The following is a 21471-nucleotide window of genomic DNA, read 5'->3' as shown; positions in this document are numbered from 1 at the left end:
TTCTGATGAGGTATTAGTGAATTATTTTTAGATATTGTATAATGATGCCTGTCAACATTTAGATATCCATGAATATCGGTATAATTCAGTAAGTCAGTATTTTCCACATGATCAATATATGATGTTATAAAATCACAAACAGGGATGGGGGAGCCATTCAAAGAGTAAAAAACAAATAAGAGATACACTATAACAGAGTACAAAAATTTCATATGGTGAAATGGTGTTTTAGATTCAACAATACAACTAACCTTCCTTCTAATCCTTGCCATATTTTATTGCAATATCAAGGAATATCCACAATTACCTGAATAAGTTAATACTCTTCTAATTAATACTCTTCTATATATCCAAACCCAGATTCTCTTCATATACTTTAATCAAAATAATAACCCATCAGAATAAATGAAGCAAATACGAAAATCCAACTATCTTCTATTAGGCAGATATTAAAGATATTGCTAAATATGTAAAACAATGCCACTGTTTTCAGTTTAAAAGAAAAATTTTTTAAAAGAATGAAATTAAAACAAAAGAAACCACTGAAAAAAACTGACAGAACAAAAGTTGGTTCTTTGAAAAAATAAAAAAAACTAAAAAACCCTTAGCCATGCTAATGAAGAAGAGAGAGAAAACTCAAATTACTAACATACATGATGAAAAAGGAAATCACAACAAACACTACAAAAATACAGAAGATAATTAGAAATTATTTTGAAAACTTGAACTCCAATAAAATAGAAAATATTGAAGGCATTGACAAATTTCTAGAGTAATTTAATTTGCCCAAATTGAATCAGGATGATATACACAATTTAAACAGATCCCATTTCAAGTGACGAAATAGAAGCCATCAAAAGTCTACCAAGAAAAGCCCAGGACCAGATGGGTACACAGTCAAGTTCTACAAGACCAGGAGATCCAACATGGCGGCGGGCACGGAGAGATCAAGTCTCTGACCTCCTCAGCTGCGCGGGCATAGGGAGTCGTAAACTGTCTAAATGCTGTTTGCTCAGGATCACTAGGCAATGCTGAGCTGACGTGGATCTGGGGCGAACAGTCCGGGCCTCTCAGAACACACACCGAGCCCGGATCGGCTGCATTCAAGCTCCCATTCACCTGCTTCTCCCAGCCAAACCGCTGCGACTCAGCACTAACGATCCCGCCGAAACAACTGGTCGGCCCTTCTGATCCTACGGAGGTAAATGCCAACCGAGCCTTCAAAGGCAGTGGCCACAGGATTGAAACGGGGCTTGGGAGAGACAGTCAGGACCCACCCGTTGCATTGGTCACCCGGCAAAGGGAAAGAACTGTCACCATTTGCATGAGATACCACCATGGCAGAGAACTGACATCACCAAAACGCATCGGAGGAGATAAATTCATTGAAACCAGCGGCAACAGGTATGTAATCCCCTAACCTTCCCTCTCCACACAGCAGGGAAACCTTAAGGGCCCCTCCCAGCTCTCCCATGAGCGCGATAGCCAGACCGAGGGAATCACGAGTGGCTCGGGACTCGCGGCGCGGAAATCCTGGCTACCGCTCCCACCAGTGCTGACAACTGAGGTCCCTTGCACCAGCTACCAGGGGCGTGGCTACCAGAGGGCAAGCAAATTCGCTGGGGGTTCTCAGCCCCAAGATCTACAAACTTAGGGTCTGAGGGAATGGCAAACAGGGAGAGTGTGCCCAGGAGTTCATGAAAACAGGGCTCCCAGGAGCAACAGACCTGGCCTGTAACCAGTATTGTGGTGAGCGTCACCGATGAGCCGGGCCTGGCTTGAGGAAACACAAGAGAAGGCCTTAGACACTCAGGATTGGAGACCCGCCCAGTCTGGGAGGAAGAGCTGCTGCACAGTGATTGGTTCCCGCCTTTTGAGAGGAGAAGCTTGGCCCAGTGGGCACAGCTCCACCTACTGGAAGAGAAGTTAATCAAACTCTAAGACTGCATTTATTAATTTTTTTCTTCATTTTCATTTTTTTGTTGTTTTTTAAATATTTTTTTAATTTTTCTTCATTTTTTTATTTTTATTTTTTTAATTTTAATTTTCATTTTATTATTTTTTTAAATTTTTTTTCGTTTTTTATTTTCTATTTTTTTTCTTTTGTCTTTTCATTTCTTTTCAATTCTCTTATTCCCCCTTCCTTGAATTCTACCTGCTTACTCCCATTCTCTTTAGTGACTTCTTCCCTTCCCTTCTAATACCCTTCCTCCCAAGCATCAAATAAATTTATAGGAGTAAACAGTAACTCAGCAGTCAAACAGAACAAGAAGTAACATGAGCAGCATGAAAAAGCAAGGAAGAAAAGGAGTACAAACAATGTAGGACAGCCTAAATATTCAGGAGGACCTAGAGTCATCAGAAAAATGATCATATAAGGAACTCAAGGAATACCTTAGACAGATGGAATGGAACCTTAAAGAGGATACGAGACAGCAAATTCAAACAGTGAAAGAATACATTGAAAATGAATTACATAAACAGATAAAAGAAGAAGTTAAGCATCTTTATCAGGAGATAGAGATTATAAAAAAAATCAAACAACAATTCTAGAAATGAAAGAAACTATAAACCAAATTAAAAACTCAAATGAGAGTATCACTAACAGAGTGGAGCAAGTAGAAGCCAGAACGTCAGATAATGAAGACAAAATATACCATGTTGAAAAGAGTCTAGCCAACTAAGGCTGGTTAAAAATCACGAGAAAAACATGCAAGAGATATGGGATAGCATAAAAAAAAACAAATTTAAGAGTCATTGGGATACAGGAAGGTATAGAGATTCAAACCAAGGGAATGAGTAACCTGCTGAATGAAATAATTACAGAAAACTTTCCAGAAATAAAAAAGGAAACGAATATACAAACTGTAGATGCATACAGGACACCGAGCACACAAAATCACAGTAGACCAACGCAAAGACACATTGTTACGAAGATATCCAATATACAAAACAGAGAAAATATTAAAAGCTACAAGAGAAAGGAGACAGATTACATTCAGGGGTAAACCAATAAGGTTAACAACGGATTTTTCATCAGACGCTGAAAGCAAGAAGATCCTGGAACAACGTATTTCAAACACTGAAAGACAATGGATGCCAACCAAGAATTCTGTATCCAGCAAAATTAAGCTTCAGGTACGACAACGAAATAAAAATCTTGCATGATAAACAAAAGCTAAAAGAATTTGCAGCCAGAAAACCAGCATTGCAAAGTGTCTTGAGCAAAACACTACATGAGGAAGAAATGAAAAACAATAACCAAAACCATCAGTGGGAAGTGCCTCGGTAAAGACAGAGGGCAGGGGGAAAGCTAATCATGGAGAAACAAACTAAATTAGAAAAAAAAAAAAAAAAGATAAATAATCAAACATGGCAGGAAGTACAAACCATATATCAAAAGTAACTCTAAACGTTAATGGCTTAAACTCTCCAATAAAGCGACATAGGCTGGTAACATGGATTAAAAAAACAAATCCAACAATATGCTGCCTCCAGGAGACACATCTGATTGGAGAAGGCTGAAGGTGAAAGGTTGGGAAAAAATATACCACGCACACGGTCCTCGTAAGCAAGCAGGGGTGGCCATCCTCATATCGAATGAAATCGACTTCAAGACTAAGTTAATCAAAAGGGGTAAGGAAGGACATTATATACTGTTAAAAGGAACCATTCACCAACAAGACATAACAATTATCAATATTTATGCACAAAATAATGGTGCTGCGACGTTCATAAAACAAATTCTCCTCAAGTCCAAGAATCAAATAGACCACAACACAATAATTATGGGTGACTTCAACACACCTCTCTCACCATTGGACAGATCCTCCAAACAAAAGTTGAATAAAAAAACTATAGAACTCAATATCACAATCAATAACCAAGACTTAACTGACATACATAGAATATATCAACCATCATCAAGTGGATATACTTTTTTCTCAGCAGCACATGAATCCTTCTCAAAAATAGACCATATATTATGCCATAGGGCAACCCGCAGTAAATATAAAGACGTGGAGATAATACCATGCATTTTATTTTATCATAATGGAATGAAACTGGAAATCAATGATAAAAGAAGAAAGGAAAAATCCTACATCACATGGAAAATGAACAATATGTTACTGAATGATCAATGGGTTACAGAAGACATAAAGGAGGAAATCAAAAAATTCTTAGAGATGAATGAAAATACAGACACAACATATCGGGATCTATGGGACACAAAGAAAGCAGTTTTAAGAGGGAAATTCATCGTCTGGATATCATTCCTCAAAAAAAGGAAAAACCAACAAATAAATGAGCTCACACTTCATCTCAAAGCCTTAGAAAAGGAAGAGCAAAACAACAGCAAATGTAGCAGAAGGCAAGAAATAATTAAAATCAGAGCAGAAATCAACGAAATTGAAACAAAAGAAACTATTGAAAAAATTAACAAAACGAAAAGTTGGTTCTTCGAAAAAATAAATAAGATCGACAGAACCTTAGCCATGCTAACGAAGAGAAGAGAGAGAACTCAAATTACTAACATACGGGATGAAAAAGGCAATATCACAACAGATGCTACAGAAATACAGAAGACAATTAGAAATTATTTTGAAAACCTATATTTCAATAAAATAGAAGATAGTGAAGACATCGATAAATTTCTTAAGTCATATGATTTGCCCAGACTGAGTCAGGAGGATACACACAATTTGAACAGATCAATATCAATGGATGAAATAGAAGAAGCAATCAAAACACTACCAACCAAGAAAAGCCCAGGACCGGATGGGTATATAGCAGAGTTTTACAAAACCTTTAAAGAAGAATTAATACCAATTCTTTTCAAGTTATTTCAGGAAATAGAAAAAGAGGGAGCTCTGCCAAATTCATTCTATGAGGCCAACGTCACCCTGATTCCGAAACCAGACAAAGACACCTCAAAGAAAGAAAACTACAGACCAATATCTCTAATGAACCTAGATGCAAAAATCCTCAATAAAATTCTGGCGAATCGGATATAAAAACACATCAAAAAAATTATGCACCATGATCAAGTAGGATTCATCCCTGGGATGCAAGGATGGTTCAATAAACAGAAATCAATAAATGTTATTCACCACATCAATAGACTTAAAGATAAGAACCATATGATCATCTTGATAGATGCAGAAAAAGCATTCAACAAAGTACAGCATCCCTTTATGTTCAAAACATTAGAAAAACTAGGGATAACAGGAACTTACCTCAACATTGTAAAAGCTATCTATGCTAAGCCTCAGGCTAGCATCATTCTGAACGGAGAAAAATTGAAAACATTCCTTCTAAAATCTGGAACAAGACAGGGATGCCCTCTATCACCACTTCTATTCAATTAGTTCTCGAAACACTGGCCAGAGCAATTAGACAGACGAAAGAAATTAAAGGCATAAAAATAGGAAAAGAAGAACTTAAACTATCACTATTTTCGGACGACATGATTCTATACCTAGAAGACCCAAAAGGGTCTACAAAAAAACTACTAGAATTAATAAATGAATTCAGCAAAGTGGCAGGATATAAAATCAACATGCATAAATCAAAGGCATTTCTGTATATCAGCGACAAAATTTCTGAAACGGAAATGAGGAAAAACACTCCATTCACAATATCCTCAAAAAATAAAATAAAATACTTGGGAATCAACCTAACAAAAGAGGTGAAAGATTTATACAATGAAAACTACAGAACCTTAAAGAGAGAAGTAGAAGAAGATCTTAGAAGATGGAGAAATATACCCTGTTCATGGATAGGCAGAACTAACATCATCAAAATGGCAACATTACCAAAAGTTCTCTATAGGTTTAATGCAATGCCAATCAAAATCCCAACGGCATTTCTTGTAGAAATAGATAAAGCAATCATGAAATTCATATGGAAAAATAAAAGACCCAGAATAGCAAAAGCAATTCTAAGCAGGAAGTGTGAATCAGGTGGTATAGCGATACCAGATTTCAAACTATATTACAGAGCAATTGTAACAAAAACAGCATGGTACTGGTACCAAAACAGGCGGGTGGACCAACGGTACAGAATACAGGACACAGAGACTAATCCACAAAGTTACAACTATCTTATATTTGATAAAGGGGCTAAAAGCATGCAATGGAGGAAGGATAGCATCTTAAACAAATGATGTTGGGAAAACTGGATATCCATATGCAACAAAATGAAACTGAATTCCCTCCTCTTGCCATGCACAAAAGTTAACTCAAAATGGATCAAGGAGCTTGATATCAAATCAGAGACTCTGCGTCTGATAGAAGAAAAAGTTGGCTCCGATCTACATATTGTGGGGTCGGGCTCCAAATTCCTTAATAGGACACCCATAGCACAAGAGTTAATAACAAGAATCAACAAATGGGACTTACTTAAACTAAAAAGTTTTTTCTCAGCAAGAGAAACAATAAGAGAGGTAAATAGGGAGCCTACGTCCTGGGAACAAATCTTTACTCCTCACACTTCAGATAGAGCCCTAATATCCAGAGTATACAAAGAACTCAAACAATTAGACAATAAGATAACAAATAACCCAATCAACAAATGGGCCAAGGACCTGAACAGACACTTCTCAGAGGAGGACATACAATCAATCAACAAGTACATGAAAAAATGCTCACCATCTCTAGCAGTCAGAGAAATGCAAATCAAAACCACCCTAAGATACCATCTCACTCCAGAGTAAGATTGGCAGCCATTATGAAGTAAACAACAACAAGTGCTGGCGAGGATGTGGGGAAAAGGGTACACTTGTACATTGCTGGTGCGACTGCAAATTGGTGCGGCCAATTTGGAAAGCAGTATGGAGATTCCTGGGAAAGCTGGGAATGGAACCACCATTTGACCCAGCTATTGCCCTTCTCGGACTATTCCCTGAAGACCTTAAAAGAGCGTACTACAGGGATACTGCCACATCGATGTTCATAGCAGCACAATTCACAATAGCTAGACTGTGGAACCAACCCAGATGCCCTTCAATAGATGAATGGATAAAAAAAAAAAAATGTGGCATTTATACACCATGGAGTATTACGCAGCACTAAAAAATGACAAAATCATGGAATTTGCAAGGAAATGGATGGCACTAGAGCAGATTATGCTAAGTGAAGCTAGCCAATCCCTAAAAAATGCCAAATGTCTTCTTTGATATAATGAGAGCAACTAAGAACAGAGCAGGGAGGAAGAGCAGGAGGAAAAGATTAACATTAAGCAGAGACATGAGGTGGAAGGGAAAGGGAGAGAAAAGGGAAATTGCATGGAAATGGAAGGAGACCCTTATTGTTATAAAAAATTACATATAAGAGGTTGTGAGGAGAATGGGAAAATAAACAAGGAGAGAAATGAATTACAGTAGATGGGGTAGAGAGAGAAGATGGGAGGGGAGGGGAGGGAGGATAGTAGAGGACAGGAAAGGTAGCAGAATACAACAATTACTAATATGGCATTATGTAAAAATGTGGATGTGTAACCGATGTGATTCTGCAATCTGTATTTGGGGTAAAAATGGGAGTTCATAACCCACTTGAATCTAATGTATGAAATATTATATGTCAATAGCTTTGTAATGTTTTGAACAACCAATAAAAAAAAGAGAGCGAAGAGAACCAAAAAAAAAAAAAAAAAGTTCTACAAGACCTTTAAAGAAGAACTGATACCAATACTCTCCAATTTATTTCAGGAAATAGAAAAAGAGGCAGCACTTCCAAACTCATTCTATTAGGCCAATATCACCCTGATCCCAAAACCAGGCACTTCTCCCTGGTGAGCTGTGAGACCTGTGGGTCTGCTCCTTGACTTCCCTCACAGGATGGCCCCCAAACGCCAATCTCCGCTCCAGTCTCAAACAAAAAAAAAAAAACCAAACTGCCTGCCGCCCCTAAACAGGCAGATTCATCAGCCTCTCTGGGTTTGCCGAAGGGAGAAAAAGAACAAGAAGCAATTGAACATATCAATGAAATACAAAATGAAATAGACAGACTTCATAAACAAGCCAGTGAGGAGATATTGAAAGTAAAACAGAAATATAACAAACTCCGCCAACCATTTTTTCAGAAGAGGTCAGAATTGATCGCCAAAATCCCAAATTTTGAGGTAACAACATTTGTCAACCACCCACAAGTGTCTGCACTGCTTGGGAAGGAAGATGAAAAGGCGCTGCATTATTTGACCAGAGTTGAAGCGACAGAATTTGAAGATATCAAATCAGGTTACAGGATAGATTTGTATTTTGATGAAAATCCTTACTTCGAAAATAAAGTTCTCTCCAAAGAATTTCATCTGAATGAGAGTGGTGATCCATCTTCAAAGTCCACTGAAATCAAATGGAAATCTGGAAAGGATATGACGAAATGTTCAAGTCAAACGCAGAATAAAGCTAGCAGGAAGAGGCAGCATGAAGAACCAGAAAGCTTCTTTAACCTGGTTTACTGACCATTCTTATGCTGGTGCAGATGAGTTAGGAGAAGTCATCAAAGATGATATTTGGCCAAATCCATTGCAGGACTATTTGGTTCCTAATATGGATGATGAAGAAGGGAAAGGAGAAGATGAAGATGAAGATGAAGATGAAGATGAAGATGAAGATGAAGATGAAGATGAAGAAGGATTGGAAGATATTGATGAAGAAGGGGATGAGGACGAAGGTGAAGAAGATGAAGATGATGATGAAGGGGAGGAAGAAGAGGAGGATGAAGGAAAAGGCAACTAATTGAACACTGATGGATTCCAACCTTTTATCTTTCTTTCTTTTGTTTTTTTAATTCAGTCCCTGGGAGCAAGTTGCAGTCTCCCCCTCCCCACTTCCCCCGACTCCCTTGTGCTCAGTCGTCCTGTTCTTGAGGTCTCTTTTCTCAAACCATGCTTCTCAACTTATTTTGGGGGGAAATACCTTGAGCAGAGTACAATGGGAAAAGAATCTCTAAACCTTCTGTTCTAAATTCATTTTTATCCCTTTCCTGTCTCAAAACAAAACAAACAAACAAACAAACAAAAAAACTGTATGGAATCAACACCACCGTGCTCTGTGGGAAAAAAGAAAAACCTTCTGCTACTTTCACTCTGCTGGAAGCTGGAGGGTGCTAGGCCCCTCTGTAATAGTGCATAGAATTCTAGCTTTTTTCCTCCTTTCTCTGTATATTGGGCTCAGAGATTACACGGTGTCTCTATGTGAATATGGACAGTTAGCATTTACCAACATGTATCTGTCTACTTTTTCTTGTTTAAACAAAGAAAAAAAAACTTTAAAAAATGGGGTTATAGAAGGTCAGCAAAGGGTGGGTTTGAGATGTTTGGGTGGGTTAAGTGGGCATTTTGACAACATGGCTTCTCCTTTGGCATGTTTAATTGTGATGTTTAACGGACATCCTTGCAGTTTAAGAGGACACTTTTAAAATAAAATTCTCTCCTAATGATGGCTTGAGCCCTGCCACTCAATGGGAGAATCAGCAGAATCTGTAGGATTTTATTTGGAATTGACATTCTCTATTGTAATTTTATTTTTAAATTTTCTGTTTTGTTTTCACTGGAAAGGAAAGATGATGCTCAGTTTTAAACGTTAAAAGTGTACAAGTTACTTTGTTACAATAAAACTAAATGTGTACACAAAGGATTTGATGCTTTTTCTCTCAGAATAGATATACTTTTAATATGACCTTCCAAGTTTGACTTGTATAATAACATCATCGTCAAACTTTGTCACCCTAACTTCGTATATTTTGATACGCACTTTGTAGGATGGCCTCAGGGCAATGTGGATTGACTAAAGGGATTTGAATCAATGTCTTAATGTCTCCTTAGCTGGGAAACATGGGTAAAATTTGTTATTGGTTTCTGAACATGTCATTTGGGATAGTAGAAACTCAAAACTGAGTTATGAGTGATACCCTTGATTTTTATCTCAAATCGACAGTTTTTAAAGTGGGTCTTCAATTATCTGGATATAGTAGTGCTTTGCTGCCACCATCAAACAGATCTGGTGCTCTAATGTCAAGTTGTTCGTGGGACAGTTGCTGGCATGTCTTCACTGGCTCTATAAAGTGTGGCCAAGAAGACGGGCTCTTAGAGTAAGAAGTCCGTGCTGGTGGTCAGGAAGAACTTTCTGTCTCTCTTAAGTCCCTGGTATCTGGCATAAATCTCTCCAACGCCAATGTGTGGATCTGGTGGGATGATGGACTCTGCTCTGTCTGCTCAATGCTGTTGTGCAGAGAGTAGCATTTTGAAAAGCTACCTAATGCATAAGTTTTTTAATGCTGTAAAATACAGCTGAAATTAAATGCCACTTTTTCAAAGGTGAATTAATGGACAGCCTGGTCAAATTCAAAGCTTTTTGTTGTATAAAACTTTATATATGGAACTATTCCATCAATAGGCAAAGTGTAACCAAAATCTGTCTAGATGGATAGTATGTAATTTCTGCACAGGTCTCTGTTTAGTAAACACATCACTGTATACTGGTCAGGAATCTTGCTTCAATAAAGGAACATAAAGATTTTTTTTTTTTTTTTGGAAAAAAAATAATAAAATACCTGGCAACCAATTTAACGAAAGAGGTGAAAGATCTGTATAATGAAAATTAGAACCCTAAGGAAAGAAGTCAAAGACCACCTTAGAAGATGGAAAGATCTACCTTGCTCTTGGATAGGCAAAATTAATATTATCAAAATGACCATACTACTACCAAAAGCACTATACAAATTTTATGCAATTCCAACCAAAATCCCAATGGCATTCCTCATAGAAATAGAAAAAGCAATCATGAAATTCATCTGGAAAAATAAGAGACCTAAAATAGCTAAAGCAATTGGTAGCAGGAAGAGTGAAGCAGGTGGCATCACTATACCAGACCTTAAACTATACTACAGAGCTATAATAACAAAAACAGCGATGGTATTGGCACCAAAACAGACTGGCAGACCAATGGTACAGAACAGAGGTCACAGAATAACCAAAAAATTACAATTATCTTATATTAATGACAAAGGTGACAAAAACATGCACTGGAGGAAAAATAGCCTCTTCACAAATGGTGCCGGGAAAACTGGAAATCCATATGCAACAATATGAAATTAAACCCCCATCTCTCACCATGCACAAAACTCAACTCAAAATGGATCAAGGCCTTAAGAATAAAACCAGAGACCCTGTGTCTAATAGAAAAAAAGTGGGCCCAAATCTCCATCATGTTGGATTAGGCCCCAACTTCCTTAATAAGACTCCTTTGGTGCAAGAATTAAAATCAAGAATCAATAAATGGGATGAACTCAAAGGAAAAAGTTTCTTCTCAGCAAAAGAAACAATCTGTGAGGCGAACAGAGAGCCTACATCTTGGGAGCAAATCTTTACCCCTCACACATCATATAGAGCACTAATCTCTAGGGTATGTAAAGAACTCAAAAAGTTAAACACCAAACAAACAAATAACCCAATCAATAATTGGGCCAAGGACCTGAACAGACATTTCTCAGAAGACGATACACAATCAATCAACAAATATATGAAAAATGCTCACCATTGCTAGCAAATAGAGAAATGCAAATCAAAATCACTCTAAGATTTCAACTCACTTCAGTCAGAATGGCAGCTATTATAAAGACAAACAATAATATTGGTAAGGATGTGGGGGAAAAGGTACACTCATATACTGCTGGTGGGACTGCAAATTGGTGCAGCCAATATAGAAAGCAGTATGGAGATTTCTTGGAAAATTGGGGGGCTGGGGTTATAGCTCAGGTGGTAGGGTGCTTGCCTCATATGCACAAGACAATGGATTCAATCCCCAGCACCACAAAAAAAAAAAAAAAAAAAAAAAAAGGAAAATTGGGAATGGAACCACCATTTGACCCAGTTATCCTTCTCCTCAGCCTATACCCAAAGGACTTAAAAACAGCATACTATAGGGACACAGTCACATCAATGTTTATAGCAGCACAATTCACAATAGCTAAACTGTGGAACCAACCTAGATGCCCTTCAATAGATGAATAGATTAAAAAAAAAAATGTGGCATATATACACAATGGAATATTACTCAGCAGTAAAAGAGAATAAAATCATGGCATTTGCAGATAAATGGATAAAGTTGGAGAATATAATGCTAAGTAAAGTTGTCCAATCCCAAAAAAAACAAATGTCGAATGCTTTCTCTGATATAAGGAGGCTAATTCACACTGGGGTTGGAAGAGGGAGGATGGGAGGATTAGATGAACTCTAAATAGGGCAAAGGGGTGAGAAGGGAAGGGAGGGGCGGTGGAAAAAGATGGTAGAATGAGATGATACCATTATCCTGAGTATGTATGAAGACACAAATGGTGTGAATATACTTTGTATACAACCAGAAATATGAAAAAGTGTGCTCTATATGTGTAGTAAGAATTGTAATGCATTCTGCTGTCATATATAAATTAAAAATAATTTTAAAAAGAGAGACAACAAAGTTGGAGAACTGACACTATCTAACTTCAACACTTACAATACGGATATGGTGGTGCACACTAGTAATTTCAGCCAGTTGGAAGGCAGAAGCAGAAGAAGCCTAAGTTCAAGGCTATCTTGGACAACTTGGTAAGCCCTTGTCTCAAAATTAAAAATAAAAGGGCTTGGGGCTGTGGTTGTTGTCCAGTGGTAGAGCACTTGCCTAGCACGTGTGAGACACTGGATTCGATCCTCAGCACCACATAAAAATAAATAAAAGATATTATGTACATCTACAACTAATACTTATTTTTCTTCTTTTTCTTTTCTTTTTTTTTTTTTTTTTTTAATAGGGAGACTTGGGATACAGCCTAGTTGGTAGAGCGCTTACCTCACATGCAAGCCCTAGGTTCAATCCCCAGCACCACAAAAAAAAAAAAAAAAAAAAATAGAGCTAGAGATGCAGCTCAGTGGTACAGCATCGCTGGGTTCAATCCACAGTACTACAAAGCTACAGCAATCAAAACTGTGTGGTACTGGAAAAATGACAAGTAGATTAATGGAAAACAAACAGACACACATTGGAAGGCATTAAAATAGAGAGAAAGATAGTTTCTGCAGACTGGTGTTCTGCTGTCTGCCCCGGGGCCTCATGGGCTCTGAAGGAGGCCTCTCCAGGGAACTTTCTGTGGACAGCAGCCTTAGAGCTGCTTCCTGGGCATTCCTGAAGTGGCCTCTGGGTTTGTGTATCCAGAGTTGTTTGGATATAGCTGCTTTGAGCAACAGGACAAAAGTGGACAGATTGAATTGGAAGCTCTCCCCTCCACCCGCCACTTAGGAGACCTGCTCCCCACAAGGAACCCTCAGGCCACCTTCCAGAGATGTGACTAAAATGCAACAATTCCACCCCCACATGCATCTGTGAGGCATTTGGGGGTGGTTGCAGACACAGGATGGACAGAAGGACACATCTAGACCTCAAGATGCCCCTGTCCTTGGGCAGCTATTTAGCCTCCTGTTTGTTTTGGTGACACCCGTTTCATGGGCAACTTAACAATGTCTCAAAGGGGACTCTGAATAATGGCCTCACTTGTTAGGGGCTGAGTGGGGTGCTTCAGCCTGACCTGTTTGTCTCCCAGAACAATTTTGGGGGCCTGACAGGTGGGCCTAGATACTACTACATACCTATTAGAATGGCCAACTTCCGAGATGGATGTGGTGGCACACACCTGTAATCCCAGTGGCTTGGGAGGTTGAGACAGGGGGATCACGATTTCAAAGGCAGACTCAGCAACTTTTGAGAGGCTCTAAGCAACTCAGTGAGACCCTGTCTTTAAATACATAAAAGGGGTGGGGATGTGCCCCAGTGGTTAAGTGCCCCTCAGTTCAATCCCAGGTACCAAAAAAAAAAAAAAAAAGAATGGAGGCTGGGGTTGTGGCTCAGTGGTACAGCGCTTTCCTAGCATGCATGAGGCACTGGATTATAAAGATATGATGTCCATCTACAACTAAAAACAACAACAAAAAAAAAAGAATGGCCAACTTCCAGAACACTGATAGCACCAAATGCTAATGTGTGTGAAACAAAAGCAACTCTCTTTTCATTGCTGGTGGAAATAAAAAATGATATAGCTACCCTGGAAGACAGTTTAGTAGTTTCTTATAAAACTAAAAATATTCTTCCTATACAACTGAACTCCTTGATATTTAACCCAGAAAAGCTGAAAACCTGTGTCCAAAAACATACATGCAGATGTTTACAGGTTTATTCAAAATTGCCCAAATTAGAAACAACTGAGATATTCTTCAGTAGGTAAATAAAAAACTATGATACATCCAAAGAAATGCTATTCAACTCAAAAGAAATGAATTTAATAACATTCTTATATTTTTTTCATTCACTCATACATTATTATTAAAAAGACTTTTTATTGGTACATTGTAATCATACATAATAGTGGGATTAAGGAACATGTATCCAAGCAACTATTTCATTATCAAGAGAAAATTAAAAACAAAATCAAAAAATAATGCTTAAAACAATTAAGTTGTAACAGGACAAACAGTAAAATAATGTGGGATAGAAAAATATTTTTTAAATTCTTATGATGCATGAAATATTCAAATAAAATTTTAATATGGGAAAAAAAATGAGCTATCAAGCCAAAGAAAAGTTTGGGGGGAACTTAAATGCTACTACTAAGTAAAGAAGCCACTCCAAAAAGACGACATAAATGTATGATTCCAAGTGTACGGTATTCTGGAAAAGGCAAAACTATGGAGACAGTAAAAAGATCAGTGGTTGCCAGTAGTTAAAGGGGTAATAGAAGTGAGTGGACAGAGCACAGGATTTTCAGGACAGTGAAACTATTCTATATGACAACATAATAGTAGAAATGTGTCATTATGCTATTGTCCAAATACATAAAATGTGTAACACTGAGCATGAGCCCTGAAGTAAACCACAGAGAATGGGTAATCATGATGTGTCATTGCAGGTCACTCTGGCAGTGGTTATAATGGGGCAAGCTGAACAAATACGGGACACAGGGTATATATAAAAATCTCTATTTTTCTTTCAAATCTGCCGTGAATTTACAACTGTTCTTAAAAATTTTATTTAAAACATTATTCTTATGTGACCATGATATAATCATTTTTAAAGAAAATAAAGTAAAAAATTAAAATAAAAAATATATACCCTAAGAATACCGTCAAAAAGCTTTAAATACTCAGATAAGACCTTATGTTAGTCAGCTTTTCATCAGTGTGACCAAAATACCTGACAAAAACTTAGAGGAGAAGTTTACTTTGGCTCACAGTTTCAGAGGTTCAGTCTATGGTCAGTCAAGTCCATTGCTCTGAGTCTAAGATGAGGCAGAATATCATGGTTCAAGGTCATGGAGAAGCACTATCCATCTCATGGCAGCCAGAAAGGAGGATCACAGAGAAGATATACCCTTCTCCAGGGCAAACACCCCTGTGACCAACCTCCCCCAACTACATCCCACTTGCCTACAGTTACCACCCAGTTAGTCCATTCAAACTAGATGGACTAATTAGGTTAAAGCTCTCAAAATTCAATCACTTCACTGCCAAACATTCCTGCATTAACACAGGAGCTTTTGGGGTACACCTCATATTCAAACCCATAACAGACCTATCACTGAAAACTACAAATGTTACTGAAGGTAATTTTAAAAGACCTAAATAAATGCACATATACACTGTGCTGCTCATAGAGCAAAGATTCAATATTAAGATGTCAATTCTCTCAAAATGATCTGGGGATTCAATACAATCTCAATCAAAATCCCAGCATTTCTTTCACTTTGTAAAAGTTAACTTTGAAAAAGAACATATCCAGAGAACATATATCATCTGACTTCAAGGATTTCTATAAAAAACTGTAGTAATCAAGACAACATGGTACTAGTGTCAAGAAAAACAAAGTAATGGAAGAGAACAGAGAGCAGAAATAGACCTCACATACATGGTGAATTAATTTGACAATTTGCAAAAGCAGTTCAGTGGAGAAAGAATAGTCTTTTCTAAAAACAGTGCTGGGAAACCTAGATATACATTTGTTCAAAAAAAAAAAAAAAAAGTAACTGATCTACACTCCATGCACAAAAATTAGCTCAAATATTATTACAAGCCTAAAAGGAAAATCTAAAACTAAAAAACATGCTGAAGACAAACAGAAGTTGGGCTGGACAATGATTGCTTAGAATTGACACCAAAATATACATAAGAAAAAATTTGCAAATTGAACTCCATTAAAACTAAGAACTTCTATTCTTCAAAAGATTACCAATAAAATGAAAAGATAAGTTACAAAATAAAATATTTATAAATCACATATCTGATAAAGGGCTTATATCCAGAATATATCAAAAGAACCTCAAAGCCCAAAAATAAGAAAACACTAAAAGTTTGAAGGTTCCTAATACAAAGGAATTATAATATTTGAGGAGACGGAAATGCTAGTTACCCTGATTTAATTATTATACAGTGTATGTATGCACTGAATTATGATATTGTAGCTAATAAATAAATACAAACAGTATAAGTCAGTTTAATTTTAAATGATAGTTATTATTTTTGAGGAAAAGGGAAAACATAGTGACTCAGAAGGAGAACAAGGGGGATCTTTAAATTGCTGGCAATATTCTATTTCTTGACCAGTGATTATATGGATGTGCTCATGCTTGATAATTCAATTATCTACCCATGTAAATATGTGTTTTTATATATAATTTATACTTCAATTAATTTTTTTAATTAATACATAAAATTTTTAAAAATTTAAACCCAACCCATGGAAAATGTTTAAACTTATGGTCTCCATAAAACCAAACTAAGCTCATATGATTTCTATTAAAGGAAAAACAAGCTAAAAACACATTTCTTTCCCCCATTCACTCAGCAATCATCACTGAGTGTCCACCAGGTGATAGCTGGGCCCACACCATGCCTTTCCTTGAACCATTAGTATCCAATAGAGTGAAGTCAAACCTATCTGGAAACTGTATGGACAAGAAACATATAACTCCATTATCCAAAACAACAGATGCAGTACTAACCCAAACTCAACCAAAGATCAGTTATATCAGACAAGACCCCAAAATTTTTCTAATCCTCAGTTACTTCAAATATAAACTGGAAATTTATAATATTTGCCCCTATTCTGCCTTCTGAGTATCAAAAGAATAAAATCAAAAAACTTTGAAACTATAATTTTTTTGGGGGGGTACCAAAGATTGAACTCAATGGCACCCAACTACTGAGCCACATCCCCAGTCACTTTTTGTATTTTATTTAGAGACAGGATCTCACAGAGTTACTTAGAGCCTCACTAAATTGCTGAGGCTGGCTTTGAACTCTTAATCCTCCTGCCTCAGCCTCTCAAGCCACTGCAATTACAGGTATACATCAACACAATTAGCAACCATAAAGCTTTATATAGTGACATTTTTATGAAAATAAAGTATACAACCCCAATTTAAAAAAAAAATAGTTGAAAGATCTGAACAGACACAAAACAAAAAAAAAAATTAAGAATGGCAAATAAGCACATGAAAAGATGCTCAACATCATTAGTCATTTGAAAATGAAAATTAAACAGCAAGGGTTGGGCATGTAGCTCAGTGGAAGAGTACCTGCACAGTATACTCAAGTGACTGGGGAGGTTGAGGCAAGAGGATCACAAATTTGAGGCCAATCTCAGCAATTCAGCAAGACCCTGTCTAGAAATGAATAAAATTTTAAAAGGCCCAGGGAGGGGCTGGGGTTGTAGCTCATTGGCAGAGCACTTGCGTAGCATACGTGAGGCACTGAGTTCGATCCTCAGCACCACATAAAAATAAACTAATAAAATAAAATCCATCTACAACTACAAATTTTTTTTTTTTTTTAAAAAGACTACAGTGAGCTGGGCATGGATGATGGCACACGCCTGTAATTCCAGCAACACAGGAGGACCTCAAATCGGAAGCCAGCCTCAGCAAAAGCAAAGCACTAGGCAACTCAGTGAGACCCAGTCTCTAAATAAAATACAAAATAGGGCTGGGAATGTGGCTCAGTGGTCAAGTGCCCCTAAATTCAATCCCTGGTACCAAAAAATAAAAAATAAAAGACTGCAGTGATAGTTTCATGGGTGAATTTGTATGTCAAAACCTTGTCCAGGAGGGCCCATGCACACCTTTAATCCTGGTGACTAGAGAGGCTGAGGCAGGAAAAATCAAAAATTCAAGTCTAACCTTGGCAACTTTGTGAGTCACATCCCACCTACTCCCCCTTGCCTAAAAAAAGCAGGATGAAGCTTAGTGTTTGGAAAGCACCCCCGGGTTTGATCCCCAGTATCCAAAAAAAAAAAAAAAATGCCAAATGTAACAGCTTATTATATAGGAAAATGAGAGGAGCACTCTATGAATGTGGGTAGCAATGCTGGTTCATGTTCAACAACTTTATTTTGAAATATGCCAAACAAAATTTCAAGTAAAAAGAATGTATATCATTTAAATCTCATCTAATTCCAAAAGAGTCTTCAGTGGCATATAGTGAAAGTGTAGTAATAAAATCATTAAACAAGTCAAGCACGGTGGTGCATACCTATAAGCTCAGCAACTCAGGAGGAGGACTACAACCTTAAGACCAGCCTTAGCAACTTAGCAAGATCCTCTCTTAAAAAGGACTGAAATGTAGCTCAGTAGTAGAACATTGAGTTCAATCCCCAGTACAAAAAAAAACCTGAGGCAGTAAGGTTATAGCCAATTAGAATTTGACAAAAATTTTCAAGAGATAATTACAAAGAGTGAAGTCATTCGTAAAATTACCCTTTTCCCAAAGATAAAAGTAACTTTAATTTTTTCATCAAAAATATCAGCTAACATCACTTGCATTTTCTAAACTCTAATTTATTTGATGTTCCTTCACTTTTCCTCATCTTTATCCCAAGTGTCAGGAGTTTGATTATTTTCACTTTAGAGTCCTATTCAAATTCTTTCTTTTCCTGTTGTTATTGTTCTGAATCTGAAGTCTTACGGCTTCAAATCATTTTTGGAATGAGATCAAACACAAATTAATTATTACAACAGTCTCCTAGCTTACATCCTTACCTTAAAAGTTTCCTCATTGTAATGCATTCTTTTTATTTTTTTTAAGAGAGAGAGAGAGAATTTTAATATTTTTATTTTTTAGGTGGACACAACATCGTTGTTTGTATGTGGTGCTGAGGATCGAACCTGGGCCGCACGCGTGCCAGGCGAGCGTGCTACCGCTTCAGCCACATCCCCAGCCCCAAATGCATTCTTGATAATAAATATATTTTTAATTTTTTAGTTATACATGGACAAAATATTTTTGTTTATTTATTTTTATCTGGTACTGAGGATCTAACCCAGTGCCTCACATGTGTAAGGCAAGCCCTCTGCCACTGAGCCACAACCTCGGCCCTTTTGGATAACTCTTTTTAAAGTGGCTTAGCATTGCTCTCCTAAGGAAGAATCTTTTTGTGTGTGAACTAAGGACCAAACCCAGGGATACTCTACCACTGAAACTACACCCCCATCCCTTTTTATTCTGATATAGGGTATCATTAAAATTGCTGGGAATAAGCAGTCCTGCCTCAGATGCCTGCATAGCTGGAATTACAGGAACACAGCCTTGCTGGTCTGATGAAAAATCTTAAACTAGTTCTTCTAACAACAAAAGCTGGATCTCAAAAGAGACATGGAGACTGTCCATAACATGCCCTCATGCCACCTATTCTTAATGTGGTCACTTCCTGCATCACATTCACTTGAGGATTTCTTGCAATTTGGGCTCAGAATCTTTAGGGATGGGGGACAAAGAATTTTTAGCCTAGATGAACCTTATATAAACTAAGACTTAAAAACCTATCACTACAAGAAAGGTTCTTTCATGAAGGCTTTGCCTAGATCCTCCATTTCATCTCCCAAACATTCCCCAAATGAAACATTCTATCCTAAACACACCAAATCACTTTCTGAACCCATCTTGTTATTGCTTGACTCCATGATTCTACAAATGGTGGTTGTTCTCTCACTGGAAGGTTACACACTTAAATTTTGTCATCCTCCTCCCACACAGCCCCACATGCTCCAGCCATGGGTGACCTGGATGTGGAAAAGCAGATAAGCTTCAAGTAACCAAGGAAAGAAGAAAGAACGATGGAATATTCCAATTATAGAACAGGAAAAGGGTAGACAGAATCAAAAAGACACAAAGAAATAAACATCAGGGCTAAGATCCACATAAAAACGACATGAAAAACATGCTAAGGGCCCCTAATTTTTTTTCCCTGAAAGCCCCACACCTGCTCTCAAGAAGCCTTTGCATGTAGGATATATATGTGTGGGGGTCTTAAGAATTGGAGAGGGTAAAGGTTAGAAAACCACAAAAATGTGTGTTCAGCTGTCAAGTTCCCTATGAGCATTTAGTCTTCTTGAAAAAAGAATCCTTATTCATACACCTTATTCATAGCTTTTCATCTCTGTGACCAAAAAAAAACCTGAAATAACTTAAAAGAAGAATCTTAAGAATGGGCTCATGTTTTCAAAGGTTTTAGCACAAGGTCACTTGCTCCATTGTTTTTAGGCCATGATGAGGCAGGGAGCTCCTGGAACAAAGCTGATTCCCTGGCGGCCAAGAAGAAGAGGATAAAAGGAGAGGGAGGAGGTGAGGACAAAACCAACTGGTCAGAGCAAGAGCACACGCACACCCATGACCAACCTCCTAAAATTTCCCACCTCCCAACAGCACTACCAGCTGGGAAACAGGACATCAACACAAGAAATGTGGGGGATATTCTACAACATCCTTAATGCATTATTTGATTTCCTACACATTTTCTGACTTAATGTTGAATGCATTTCCATTTCAGCACTTTGTTTCAAAACACTGCTTCAGTCAGGCCCAGTGGCACATGCCTATAATCCCAGCAGCTCAGGAGGCTGAGGCAAGAGAATCTTGAGTTTAAGGTCAGCCCCAGCATCTCAGCATTGCACTAACTCAGCCATTTCTTTGTCTTTAAATAATTTTTTTTTTCTTTGTGGTGCTTGAGATTGAACCCAGGGCCTTGTGCTCTATCAATTGAGCTATATCCCCAGCCCCTTAAATAATTTTTTTTTTTTGAGAGAGAGAGAGAGAGAATTCTTTTTAATATTTTTTTTTAGTTTTCGGCGGACACAACATCTTTGTTTGCATGTGGTGCTGAGGAGCGAACCTGGGCCGCACATATGCCAGGCGAGCGCGCTATTGCTTGAGCCACATCCCCAGCCCATAAAATATTTTTAAAAGGCCTGAGGATGTGGCTCAGTGGTTAGGAACTCTGGGTTCTGGCTGAGGTTGTGGCTCAGTGGTACAGTGCTTACCTAGCACACCTGAGGCACTGGGTTCAATCCCCAGAACCACATTAAAAAAAATTAAAAACTAAATAAACAAAATTAAGGTATTATGTCTACAACTAAATATAAAAAAATCTACATCTACAACTGAAAATAAAAAATA

The 21471-nt window shown here is 37.6% G+C and overlaps 1 protein-coding gene and 1 pseudogene across 4 annotated transcripts in view; one reads left to right on the top strand and one right to left on the bottom strand.

Annotated features, from left to right (window-relative positions):
- Srpk2 (SRSF protein kinase 2) overlaps positions 1-21471 on the bottom strand; it is a 243188-nt gene that overhangs the window by 198496 nt on the left and 23221 nt on the right. The window lies entirely within an intron of this gene.
- LOC143404072 (protein SET-like) lies at positions 7838-8737 on the top strand (annotated as a pseudogene).

The sequence above is a fragment of the Callospermophilus lateralis genome, chromosome 1 (genome assembly GCF_048772815.1).
Source record: "Callospermophilus lateralis isolate mCalLat2 chromosome 1, mCalLat2.hap1, whole genome shotgun sequence".
Classification (NCBI taxonomy): Eukaryota; Metazoa; Chordata; class Mammalia; order Rodentia; family Sciuridae; genus Callospermophilus; species Callospermophilus lateralis.
This window is presented reverse-complemented; position numbering and strand designations above follow the sequence as displayed.